Consider the following 14,332-nt stretch of genomic DNA (forward strand, 5'->3'; position numbering starts at 1 on the left):
AATTTTTGCAGATTTATTTCACATGTTTTTCTGATCATTAACTGACTTCTAAATGTTATTGCTTTGCAATTGGACGTGTGCTGCCTTCAAGACATGTCAGAATAATCTTATTTTATGAGATTAGTGTGCATGAACAGCACTACAATGTTGGGCACTTTTCTCCTAGCCCCCTACTTTCTGAGATAGTAGCATTTCAGTGTGAATCATGATAGAAGCAACTTGGTATTGGTATAAGAAAGTTTTAATTGTGAATTTTGATGGTTCAGTTTAGTTTGTATGCATTTTGTTTACAGCTGATGACTAGCTATAGAGCTTGCCAGAAAATGCTGCTTATTTAGCTGGTCTGCTGACTTGTGTGACTAAATTGTGACACGAGAGTAATAAAAGAATCAAAAAAGAATCACACACCTAATGTGCTTTTCATTTTTGTTGTGTTAGAGCTAAAAATCGTCTTTCTTCTGTGTAAGTAAAAAAAAAAAAACTGCTCACATCCATTTGTTTCCAATAATAATTGCTTTAAACATCGTTTACATCATAGTTACGGAAACTCTGAACTAGAAGTAGGAGCTTTCCAACTTCCTTATTTGGATGTTTTAGACTCTGAAAGGGAAAAATGGTTTTTACATTTTATATTTGTGCATTTAGCAGATATTATCCAAAGCAACTTAAAAAAAAAGAGGAACAAAAGCAATTTGTCAAAACACATTTTTTACTGCTAATTGTAGAAAATATGTAAATATATTGGAGCAATTTGTAATTTATATAAAATTTATATTTTATATCTAATACAATATATTTTATCTGCATTCAGTTCAGGTTATTTTTATTATAGAAAAAAATGTCACTCGTGTTTTTTCTGCATTACAAACTGGTTTTCATGGGAATGTGCATTTATTTAGCAAATATTCTGAATTATGGGATTTTGTATATCTTAAAGTGCATATTCCAGGTTAGAGACGCCAGTGAGTCGATGTATAGAAAAATAATGTAGGAACTAGATTTTCTTTAAACTATACTTTAAAATACGCTATTAACGCTTCTGGAGTCGTTTTTGTGAGAGAATTTTACGCATCTGAAAATCGCCAAAACCGGAAGTGACGCAACGAGAGGGAGAGCGGTCCATAGGAAAACAATGGATTGCAATGAGAGTTCGGACGCTGAGGAAATTTTAAATGTTTATTTACACTTATGACGGACCACAATTATGAGCCTGCTATGTGGCCAAGAGAGCAGGGACAGGCCAGGATTAGACAGAACAACGGTCAGAGGAGACAAATTGAGTTGTGGGAGGAGAACAAGGCAGGTGTCTTGGTGAGAGACCAGTGTTAGCTTACAGATATACACATGTTAGCTAATGATATGTAATCAGGCAATAGCAAAGCTAGTATTGGTCGTCTATGAGTACTGATACTTACCAGTAACAGAAACTAATAAGCATTGATCGGGCGTGTCACACTCGTTAATATCCTGACACTAACTTTACGTGATATAGCGGTTTCTCATCACCGCAGGAGAGAGTCTGAACCCATATGCGTCTGACTCTGCACCCAGGCTTTGAGGCTTGCTGTCTGAACCCATATGTGCTACAGACAGCCTATATGCACTTCAGACAAGAGCATGGACCTCTCCAGGCCAGCAGACACATGTATGTTTAGGGCATAGATAATTTATTATTCTGAGCTAAATACTTGTATGTATAAATACATAGTAAATTAAAGATTTGAATATTAAAAAGATCTGAATAATTTTGTTTTTTTTTTTCAATTACAAGTTGCCTATATTTAGGTCACAACTACCTGTAAGTCACACTTTTTGATGCCATTGGTATAAGACAATTTTGACAGCATACAGGCAAGTTGTCCGCTGGGTCTATGGCATTCTGAGCAGGCACATCAGGACGGCCTTACCTGCATGTGTTGTTTCAGCCATTAGAAGACAGTTTCCAGAGGAAGGAGGACTTTATAAAGGTTTTGAATGGCCCCATTTTGGTGACAATCAATAAAAAATAATCACAATCACAAATTGTCTTACTGCATAAAAACTTGTTTATGAAGTTTACATCAGATAAATATGAAGCAGATCTACGTTTATGGTTAATTCAGTTTTATTTATACAGCACTAAATCTACAAATATTATTTCCTAGCACTGTTAATACCTAACTCAAAACACAACATTGCAACTGTTAATATATATATATGTAGATGTACCAAACATATACTACTCTACTGAAAGACAAATATACCATCTGACCCATTTAAAAACATTTAACAATCTTTCAGTAACTTGCCCAACATCTGTGCGGGTATCACACTAGCATGTTGTTAACGTGTTAAATCGTGAATGCTGTGCTAGATACATGCCAACAGACTCATTCTTGTTAATCCTCTGGAAGGATCTGGAAAGGGGAGCAGGTGTAGTGGAAGACAGACAGTGCTGCGTTCTTGTAGAGCCTGTGGTGACCTGCAGTATTCCTCTCTCAGAGACTCCATTAGGCCTGATGCATATGATGGAAGAAGCAAGCAAAAGTTTGGATCACATTCATGCTTTTCCACTTGGCCTCCATCACATCTGCATCTCCATTAGGAGCGGAAGCTGCAGTCCAGTAGAGGTGGTTAATAACAAATGGCCTTCACTGCTTCAGATCTTCACACTCCCTCATTACTTGCAATGTCTCCCAAAGCCTTATAAACACACCACATGACAAAAAAATTACCAATTAGCTGTGCAAACAATGTCACTAAGCTGTAACTAGACTTGATGGTTATAATATTAGCAAACTGTGGTTAACCTACCAACTATGCCTTCTCATATGTAATGTTTTTACACGGTATATAACATTATTGCTAATGCTTGCAAGCTAGCTGCGGTGCTTTACAACAACCTATACACATCTCGTTGTGTCTCATCATTATTTAAATAATTGTGTTCACTGATTTGGTAGGTAGCAAATGTTTAAAAACAAGACTTACGGTGCACATTTCACGTTTTTGTGGAGCAGCATCTCTGACGGATCCGTGAGCATCATGTTTCCCACCGGCGGCCGAGCCACAGACGGACTGGGACCCGATGAAGGTGCTGTGTGCATCAGCTCTGAGTCTCACTCGCTTCTTGCTTCGGTATCCCATGTTGAACTGCATCATATCGCCGGGATGATAATCCTCCGGTCTAAATTGATCGTTAAGTTACATACCACCGCGTTTCTCGAAGCAGATGCATTAGTGAAGTCCCGTCTCTTCACCTGCACAAACGCACCCAGGCCCGGAAGATACCGTCCTTTTTCTTGTTAGGAAACCTGTGGACTCGATGTCCTGACAGGCTTATTAAACATCGTATAGATTTTAAAATCTTGCTTATTGCTTATTACTTATAAAGCCCTGAATGGTTTAGCACCGCAGTATTTGAACAAGCTCTTATAGCATTATAGTCCTCCACGTCCACTGCGTTCTCCAAACTCTGGCAATTTGATAATACCTAGAATATCAAAATCAACTGCGGGCGGCAGATCCTTCTCCTTTTTAGCGCCCAAACTCTGGCATAACCTATCTAACATTGTTTGGGAGGCCAAGACCACAGGAACCAGTTGAGTCCTCTGCTCAATGTGACATTGCTGCAGCCTGGAATTGAACTGCTGGTTTAGTCTGGTCAAAGGAGAACTGGCCCCCCGACTGAGCCTGGTTTCTCCCAAGGTTTTTTTCTCCATTCTGTCACCGATGGCGTTTCGGTTCCTTGCCGCTGTCGCCTCTGGCTTGCTTAGTTGGGGACACTTAATTTCCAGCGATATCGTCAACTTGATAGCACAGACACTATTTAAACTGAACTGAGCTGGATGATGACATCACTGAATTCAATGATGAACTGCCTTTAACTGAAAATTGAGTGTTTACTATTAGCATTTTGATTAAGCATTATTGATACAATATTTTCCTAATTAATGCTGTACAGTTGCTTTGACACAAACTGTATTGTTAAAAGCGCTATATAAATAAAAGTGACTTGACTTGACTTGACTCCCTCATTACTTGCAATGTCTCCCAAAGCCTTATAAACACACCACATGACAAAAAAATCACCAATTAGCTGTGCAAACAATGTCACTAAGCTGTAACTAGACTTGATGTTTATAATATTAGCAAACTGAGGTTAACCTACCAGTTGTGCCTTCTCATATGGTAACGTTTTTAGACAGTATATAACGTTATTGCTAATGCTTACAAGCTAGCTGCGGTGCTTTACAACAACCTATACACATCTCGTTGTGTCTCATTATTTAAATAATTATGTTCACTGATTTGGTAGGTAGCAAATGTTTAAAAACAAGACTTACGGTGCACAGTTCACATTTTCGTGAAGCAGCATCTCTGACGGATCCGTGAGCATCATGTTTCCCACCGGCGGCCGAGCCACAGACGGACTGGGACCCGATGAAGGTGCTGTGTGCATCAGCTCTGAGTCTCACTCGCTTCTTGCTTTGGTATCCCATGTTGAACTGCAGCATATCGCCGGGATGATAATCCTCCGGTGTAAAGTGATCGCTAAGTTACACACCACCGCGTTTTTTGAAGTAGATGCATTAGTGAAGTCCCGTCTCTTCACCTGCACAAACGCACCCAGGCCCAGAAGATACTGTCCTTTTTCTTGTTAGGAAACCTGTGGAGATGGTCCTCACTGCAGAACACAAGATCCAAGGGGCGTGGTTGGATCCAGTTCCAACTCCTCCCACCTTACATATACCTAAACCTACCCATCTCCACCCCCTGATCTCTAAACCCACCCATCTCCACCCATAAAAACCTACCATTCTCCACCCCCTAGATGTGGATCCAACCATGCCCCCTGGATCTTGGGTTCTGCAGTGAGGGGCTACTGAACCTGTGGACTCGATGTCCTGACAGGCTGGAGTTTGACCAACCTCCACAAACACAATAATTTACCATGACGATGATAAATTGAAATAAAAATAGCTACCAAAAACACACTGACTCATGCCCGCTCAAAGCAGAGCGTGGCACACGACTCCCTCTCGTGATGTAATATGACGCGATGTTAGAAAAAAAGCGGTTTTTGAGAACTGTCAAGGAAACCTTCACGTTTTCTTCTAAATTTGTGCCATCACTTCTTGTAAAACATTTTCAAATCCTGCATTAACAGTTCATATGGTATTTTCATACAAGGTTATATATTAATTAGACTTTTTTTTTAACCTGCAATATGCACTTTAATAATATTCAGCACCTTAAAACTCACATCTGTCTATAATAATATCTGCATAATGCCATTAGACATCGTTACAGCCAAACATCCACAAACTGATTACATTTAAAATGTCTGTGCAAGCTTTATCTTTGTAATTTACTCTTTCATTCGATTGTTGATTCAATGTGTCATTTGTGTTTTGTTCTGACTAACTGTATCTTTTTTTTTTTTTTAAGATTTATTTTTGCCGTTTTTGCCTTTTATTGATAGGATAGTAGTGAGACAGGAAGTGAAGTGGGAGAAAGAGGGGGAATGGGATCAGGAAAGGTCCGCGAGCCAGGACTCGAACACGGGACGCCCGAAGCACAATGGCGCTACATGTCGACGCACTACCCATGAGGCTATCGGTAACGACTGACTAACTGTATCTTGAACGTTACTTAGTCTGCTTGATCCACACGTGTACCCAGGGGCGGATTTAGTGATTTGGGGGCCCCAGGCAAAATATAGGAATCGGGCCCTATATATTTTGCTTTTGGAACATCAGAAATACAGCGGTTTCCCCAGTAACGACTGTAAACAAGGCAGCGCTGCTCATAAACGCAACTTTATCAGATAAAATGAAAATTCCACCAAAACTTATCTGAAGACAGTCGGTTCCTTTCAGAGATTCATTCATGTAAAAACTTGAATTAGTGAGAATGAGAAAAATATAGCCTATATTGAGGAGGAAAGTCCACTGATGAGTGTGATGAGTTACCAGCGTAAGCCTGTGTGCCAAAGGCCGTCTAATTCTAAACTTTAAAATACACTTTTTTTAGTTATTTTAACTACAAATTTAAATGAAAATGAAAAGAAAAAATGAAAAGGAAATTATACATTTACACACCTAAGGATTATATCAACCAAACTGCGTATGCGTCCTCTACTTGGGTTCTTATGAATAAGTAAGCAGCATTTAAAACAATAAACATATAATACGCACTGTTGCTCAGTATTTAATTACAGCTTCAGATGCATGATATTTTCATTTGCTACAAGCAGGATACACAAGAAGTGTGTTCAACTCAGACAAGCAGACGGTTGCCATGGTGATAAACACTAAAAAGCAACCATTCTCGTGTCAGCGCTTAATGCTCATCTCGTATATGAAAAGCATTTTAGGGGGCCCTTGGCTTTTGGGGGCCCAAGGCGGTCGCCTACCTTTGCCTAATGGGTAAGTCCGCCTCTGCGTGTACCTTTGATACGCATGTTTTAAATGACCAAAGTGCACAAAATGGCTTTTTTTTTTTTGCATCAAAAACCATCCTACTAATTTCTTCCATATCGTCATTCTCATTTAGTGTTCAGGAGGGTCTTGGTTGAGATCATACACAACTCAACACAGAAACATCTACTTTTGACTGAAAACGGCAGCTTGGCTGACCAACAACATCTGAGCAGCTTGCAGCGTTGTTGTCTATTTCACCATATACAGTAGCTTATGAAATCATGCAAATAAAAGTGTATGGGCAACTTCGTGGCACTTGAGCTTTGGACATATTGTAAATTTCGCAGCTTTGCTATAGTTTGTCTGGATTGAGGGAGAGTTTATTTAACCCTGAACTCTTTTAGGTGAAGGTCCTAGAAATGCTCAATGCTGGTCTGTCTCGTTTGTTTGCATTTCTAAACCGCAGATGCACTGCAGTGCAGAGCACTTTTGCCAGATGCTCATCTGGAGTTCCACATAACAACACTGAGTTATACCTGCCAATCTGCTTAACACATGCTTGTTTAATAGGGGCACCGAGTGTTTCTAGGTGATAAGCAAACCAGCTGTTAAAAGATCAATACCTAATGCAGATTGCCTGTTTTTGTACTTGTTTATTGTCTATTCATATTTACTTTCCTGTGTCAATTCATTTTTCTATGCTATAAAAAGAACCAGAAAGTAAGTATAACATTCTATGCTTTCCAAATGTTTAAAACATCAATCAAAAACTATTGAAAAACATCCTAGTGATTAAGTATGATCCACATGTCTCTTCCAGAAAAGCCGCTGTTTAAGATGGAACTTTTTCCTCATTTGGAAATGGTTTGGCTCTTGTTTTTGAGGTTCTGACGAACAACAACATATTCATCCATAGCGTAATTATTTTGGCTGTACAAAATTTCCAAACATGAATCTTTTTTGTTTTGCTGACAAATTTTACTGCACATTTTAAACTTCATATTATACCAATATACTAATACACAACAAAAGCATTTTTAATGACAAACCACATATACTTTATTTGTATTGTATAATTTAGCATTGTTGCAATTGCTAAATAAATATTTTATGCAAACAGCAGCAGACAATATATGAATTTAAATGGATAGTTTACCCAAAAATGAAAATTCTGTCTTCATTTACTCACTCTCAAGTTGTCCCAAACCTGTATGAATTTGTTTCTTCTGCTGAACACAAAAGAAGATATTGTGAAGAAGGTTGGTATCCAAACTGTTGGCGGTCCCTATTGACTTCCATAGTATGGAAAAAAACAAAAAAAAACTTTTGGAAATCAGGACGATTCTAAGGGCCCACACACTTTTGGGGCCCCCAGAGATCTGTTTTATTAGTAGTAACAGTAGTAGTAGTAATGTAATAGAAATTATAAATGTATCTAACAAAGAGTTACAAAAAAAATAAAATTATGGCTTATTTCTGCATTTCCAGTAAAATTATCTCCCCCCATTCACTGCATGGTTTTGTACCGTCCTATGTAGCCTAGAGTCACGAGTGAGATCAGATGGTAAAGTGTCAAATTAGAGATGTCTTCGAGTTCAAGGGGGACAAACCGAGCCGGACGATTTGATCAGTCGCACTTTTAAACACATTTTAGTTTTGCTATAGAAAATCTACAAATTCACAATCTGATTACATAGAGCAGCAGCAGGAAGCGCATGAGGTTGTCATGGCAACCAGATACACTGCTCACGAATTACGGCTGCGCTTCTATTTTGCCACACTAAACTTAGCAATAAACACGTTGAAAACATAATAATACACAATAAACATGTCTGTCAAAACGATCTCAAAGGAGGCTTTTATTAAGCAAATCAATGAGTGAATTACTCATCCACTGTTTAAAGGGGTCATATGATGTTGCTAAAAAGAACATTATTTTGTGTATTTGGTGTAATGAAATGTGTTTATGCGGTTTAAGGTTTAAAAAACACATTATTTTCCACATACTGTGTACACTATATTGCCAAAAGTATTGGGACATCCCCTTCTAATGAACAGGTTTGACTACCTTAGTAATTTCCATGAGTACAAATCGTAATGTTTAAGCATATAATGCTACTCTAGGGAATTGTGTGCTTCTAATTTTATACCAATAGTTTGAACAGGACCCTTTTCTATTCTAACATGACAATGCCTCTGTGTATAAGGCAAGGTTAAAAAAAAGATTGATTCAGTCAGTGTGGAAGAACTTGACTGGTCTGCACAAAGCCAAGTCCTAATCCCAGCTGAACACATCTGGTGTGACTTTAAATGCAGACCTTGAGCCAAAAACTCATCACCAAACACCTGTGACTTGTACATACATATGGACAAATGTATTGGGACACCCCCTTCTTTAGAACAGAAAAGCCACTTCCAAAACTGTGGCATCAAAGATGGAAACATAATTCATGTATTTAAATATTGTATTTCCATCTTTTTTGCCACAGTTTTGGAAGTGTCTAAAATGATTGTACGCATATGTACAAGTCATTGGTGTTTGACGATGAGTTTTTTTTTAGTTTTATTGAGTTTTCCCAATACTTTGGGCAATATAGTGTATGTTTGGTGCGTTAGGGGGCCCAACCTCTTTCTTTCTACCTCTACCTCAATTCTTTCATAGGGCCCAAAATTGCTAGTGGTGCCCCTGCCAGCAGTTGTTTGGTTACCCATATTTTTCAAAATATTGTCTTTTGTATTCAGTAGAAGAAAGAAATTCATACAGGTGTGGAAGAATGTGAGGGTGACTAAATCATGACAGAATTTAAATTTTTGGCTGAACCACAAGTATCCACAAGTGTAGATATTCACATTAACAACGTGTTCTGTTAACATTTGACAATGTCAAAGTGTTCTATTCTATTCTATTCTGTTCTGTTCTGTTCTGTTCTGTTCTGTTCTGTTCTATTATATTATATTATATTCTGTACTTTGTTACATTTTTTTTTTTTTTAAGTAAAATGTTTTTTGTTTGTTTTTTAAACATAAAATGTTTGTTTCAAAAGTTGCAGTTTAACCGTTAACGTGGGAATTATGTCTTAGGCTTTAGGCTTAATAAGCATGTAAAAAGGTGATTTATTTTTCTTACTCTTGAATCCATGATAGCATTTGTATTGTTGTGTTGTATTACTTCTGTCTATTATGGAGCTTAGGGTATGTTACACCCTTTTATCCTGTCAGTTGAACACTGCACAGGTAAACCGTCATTCCGTTCTGCTTTCTCACTAGCATACAGAAACAAGAGCTTTCATTACAAACACATTTTTCATAGTCATATTTAAAATGTGTTCCTGAAACTTGAATTTGTCTGTCACTGTTTATTTTGAACTTTACCTTCCCTGTCATAAATCCATTTTGAAGCTCAGTAAGCAGGACTTTGCCTTGACTAAATAGATGACAGTGAAGGAAACTAACTGCAAAAGAAATGTATCACACTTTTACACAAATCCAACTAAAGAAATCTAAATACTAATTTTAAAAGCATAATAAATGTCAATTACCATAATTCAGCACGTTGAAATATGTTGGGAATTTGTTTGCTGTATTCTTAATCCAGTGTTTACTTTCAATTATGATTCTCTAAAGTTACTTTCATGCCTGTCCCCTGTTTTGCTGTGACACAAAGCGATCAAAACTCTTGACTTTGAGTTAACCGCAGCTTTGATGTGAATGCGACATGCGAATGCAGCGGTGTGTCTTACCTCTGTAGCGTCTGAGTCGCACTCTGTCCTGGAAAGAGCTGCCTTCAACCTAGAGAAGTAAAACGCTCTGTTGATAATTGCAGCTGGGGCATGAGGACGGCCATGGGTGTGTGTTTGTGTGTGCGTCAGAGGAAGAGACTGTAAGAGGAGCGAGAGAAAGGAGGAGAAGAGAGTTAGAGAAAATAAAGATTAACCTCCTCTTGCAGGTTACATAGACCACCTCTCAGTGTTTTCCTAATAATCTTCAAGCAGAAGAATTCCGGAATATTTATAACATAACATAACATATAACATAATAACAGGTAACATAACATATAACATAACATAACATAAAACATTAGACTCATGAGGTTGTTTTAAATTGTACTGAAGGAGTTTACATGCATGATGGATACCTTATACAGTCCAACTAAAAAACAAACAAACAAAAAATACTTTTCTGCATAGAAATGCATAAGTAACTAATGTTAATACTGTGGTTCCTTTTAAAAAGGGTTATATGAATGGCAAGTGGTTGGTTACTATTTTTATTATTATTTTTTTATTTTAGACATGCATTTTAGTTTCATTTGTTTTGTTTTTTAGGGGCCAAGCAGCAAAGGTGCATAGACACCTGTTGTGATAATTTGTCTTCTTGCTCTTGTTCTTCTCTTCCTCTTCTTCTTCTTCTTCCTCCTCCTCTTCTACTTCCTTGGCACTTGAGTCTATGGCAGCCCATAGAACCGAATGGTAAAAAAGTTGTTAAAATCGGCACACAGCTAGAGGGCAGTCTGAACATTAACCACATCAGTTTTGGAGTCTCTAACTCAATCGCTGTAGTTCCACCAACTGTCCAAGTTTGCACTCATGTGTATGGCAATAACTTTTGAACTGTAAGGGCTAGAAACCTGTGATTCCTTGGTTCAGGACAATTCGATTGCACCCTATGAGGTGTTTTTTTGTTTTTTTTTTCATCATGAAAATTTCCCACCATTTTGAATTTTACGAAAAACATACTTTTTTCAACTCGTCCTAGACCAACTCAAATATTCAACTCAAATCATCTTCAGACCAAGGCAGTGTGAAGTTATGGTTTTTGTGTCGATGGCATGATGTGAAACTGCATTTGAGGCTGTATCTCTACAAATCTTTGATATTGACATCAAACTTTATGGGTGTCATTGTTACCTGACCCTGACCATACCACATCATTTTGGTAACAGCACCACCTATTGATAGTGATAAACTATTAAATTGTGTTAAACGATTAAATCATATTAAATCATACTTGTTTGCAACAAATAAGTAGGAAATGAGACTACTTGTCACTGCACTGACATTAGCACAACTTTTTCTAATTGAGTGAAAAAAAAAAACTCAACATAAAAGAAAATGTGTTAAAGCATGCTGGAAAACCGGTTTCAGTTAATGCAACAAAAACGATTCATGTAGTCCCAGCACACAGATTAAGCAAATATTACTGTTTAAATGGACTAAACACAGTGAAATTAAGTTCAGCATTTACGTTGCTTTAGCTTATTTTAATAAAAATTAATTTAAAAAAATGTTTTCACTGTATTAAAATAATGTCTTAAGCACTTGTAGTGTTGTCAAACTTCTTTCTTGTTCTTTAATACAAGAATATTCCTGCTGTAGATATGGTTCTTTTTTATGTTTTGTTATATACTGTACTTGCATGAGCATATGATCTGACTCTGAGATCATAATGTGAATATTTGAGTGCCGCACCCAGTGAATAGGATTATACTGGTAACCCTTATGCACTCTTAATAAAAGGTGCTTCTGATATTACCAGGTCATTCATAGAAAACATTTGTTGTTTATGCACACCAGTGTGCATTCAATATTTAGAAAGGAAAAAATCATTGTGCTGCCTTAATCTGGATAAAACCTTAAAACTGGAAGAATAGATTAGAGGTATTTTCCCAACTGGCATATTTCCCAAACTAGTTATAGGCATTGAAATCACTGTGTATAATTAACTTTACAGTCTTTTTAACTACTCTTTCCTAAGTGAAGTCATTTAGTTTGTTTGCGTAGAAAAGTAGCTGCTGTGATTATTTTCTAAAGAACATCATGTTCATTTAGGATATTAGCTGTGAAGGGTGAAATAAACTGTTTGATGGAAGGTCTCGTCTGATTGGTGTAATTCCTTGCAGTAGCTCATCTGTACTAATCCTGTTATTTGAGAGTGCATGGCATTCCGGAGGCCCTGCGTGATTTGTTTGTTTGATAGAGTCTGGCCATTATGGAATGCACCATGCAGCATACGGTCGTGTGTTTGGCATCTTGTACGGGGACAGCCTGCAGACATGAAAGGACAAGTCTGTTATATCACACCCTCAGAAACACAACCTGTGTTTTCATCAGAAGAATTACTAACGTTGCCAGCACATATACATACACACCCACACACAAACATGCATGGAGGCTAATGATAACTGTTCCTTAGTAAAAACACTGTTCTTTCCAGAAATTGTGAACCTTGAGTGTTTGTTTCAAGGGTGTGTGTGTCTATCTGGATCTAAGGTGTGTCTCTGTTATGTGTGGAATTGTGGATTCAGCGTCTTATCCAAGTGCTCTCATTAAGCATATGAGTCACAGTGTCAGCAAATGTTGCTTTGTGAGAGTTTGTGGGTGCTTAAGTTTTAATTTCCCATGGTTACACAATAACCTTAAACTATTTATTTGTTTGTGATTATATTTTATTTTTATCAATTTATTTATTTTATTTTATTTAGACTATTGTAACTTTAAATTGTTTTAACATGAAATATGTGTGGGTTTATTTGTCCCAAAACAGTATTTGGGTTAGATTACTGTAAATCTATTTAGCTTTATATAAGATCAATAGAGTTCCCTTTCGAAAGGGAACTCCATGCAGCGTCCCCTAGGGGTCGCTATGGGGATGCCTCCAGCATGACTGGTGTCTGAAGCTTGAATGTAAAACGACAATGAACTTGACATTGGCAGGTGGCAGCCTATGATGTGATTAATGGAGCGACTGCGGGTATTAAAGGGCACCTGTGGAATACTTCATCCTCTTCTTTGTCTTCAGAGTCATTTGTTTCTGAAGTGTGTAGGTAAGAATGATGTCTATTGTAAAGTGTTTTAGGAAGTGTGCAGATCCATGTCAGCCCTATCTGACACCCAATGATGCACACGACCTATGCATTATGTGTTTGGGCGAAGAGCACACGCGCTCTGTTCTTGAGGGAACGGAGTGCGTTCATTGTGAGCGTTTCTTTTCTCGAGGAAACTGGGACAATTATCTGCGGCTCTGGTCCTGCTGATGCCGAGGCAGCAAGGAGACTGAGATCGTGTGGATTGCAGATGGAGCTTGCTGGCGAGTTTGAGAGAGGTGTTAATCTCTCGTGCTAATCAGCGGCTGACAAGGGTGAACTGCTGGAAGTGGATGTGCTGTCAATTACATTCCAGCCAAGGTGAGCAGGATTTGGCTGATGATGGTGAGGAGGATAATTCTGAGTTACGCTACTGCTAGATTAGACCTTCAGTGGAGGTGAGAAAAAGGGGAAATTGCTCAGAGTAGACTTGATGAGGGATTTCCATCCAGACATAACCACCCAGTTCCTGTGAGCCACCCATTCCTCCCTGATCTTCATAAGGATATCAGGCATGCAGGGCTGTACGTTAACTTTTTTTTCACATAGCACTGGTGCTACAGAGGTTGAAAGTTTTGTAGCACAGGCAAAAAAGCTGTAGCACACGTATAAAACGTCTGTTATCATGTCTGAAAACAAACACAAGTAATGGAGTTCATCACTTAAACAGGCACTAATGTTCCATACAGAGCACAAAAAATACAAACCATCACAAAAATTGTTTTAGACAAAGTTTTCTTCATTTGCTAAAAATGGAAGAGTGCAGAAACATAACACCTCTTACACCTTAACAAAATATAAAATAAAAAACAATGGCAGACATTTAGGCAAAGTTAGCAAAGATAAAAATCTTTGTCATTATTTTATCTTTGTTATTAGAAAATAAGAAAATTTTTCAGGTACAGTATTTAGCAGTATTTACAACATTTTATTTTTCAGGTACAGTATTTAGCAGTAAAATTCAAGAAATTGAATGTACAAATATTAAAATAAAACACTATATACACTATATACATCAATTATACTTTTTTAAAAGCAACTGACTGATGAGTTCATCAGTCAAGAG

General features: G+C 37.7%; 1 protein-coding gene across 1 annotated transcript in view; it reads right to left on the reverse strand.

Annotated features, from left to right (window-relative positions):
• LOC107677399 (atypical chemokine receptor 4-like) overlaps positions 1-10,200 on the reverse strand; it is a 12,132-nt gene extending 1,932 nt beyond the window's left edge. The window contains exon 1 of the mRNA XM_016472286.1: positions 10,145-10,200. The gene's annotated coding sequence lies outside the window, so the exon portion shown is untranslated. The remainder of the gene's footprint in view (positions 1-10,144) is intronic.
• Between the last annotated feature and the right edge of the window lie 4,132 nt (positions 10,201-14,332).

The sequence above is a fragment of the Sinocyclocheilus anshuiensis genome, unplaced genomic scaffold (genome assembly GCF_001515605.1).
Source record: "Sinocyclocheilus anshuiensis isolate Anshui unplaced genomic scaffold, SAMN03320099.WGS_v1.1 scaffold849, whole genome shotgun sequence".
Lineage (NCBI taxonomy): Eukaryota > Metazoa > Chordata > Actinopteri > Cypriniformes > Cyprinidae > Sinocyclocheilus > Sinocyclocheilus anshuiensis.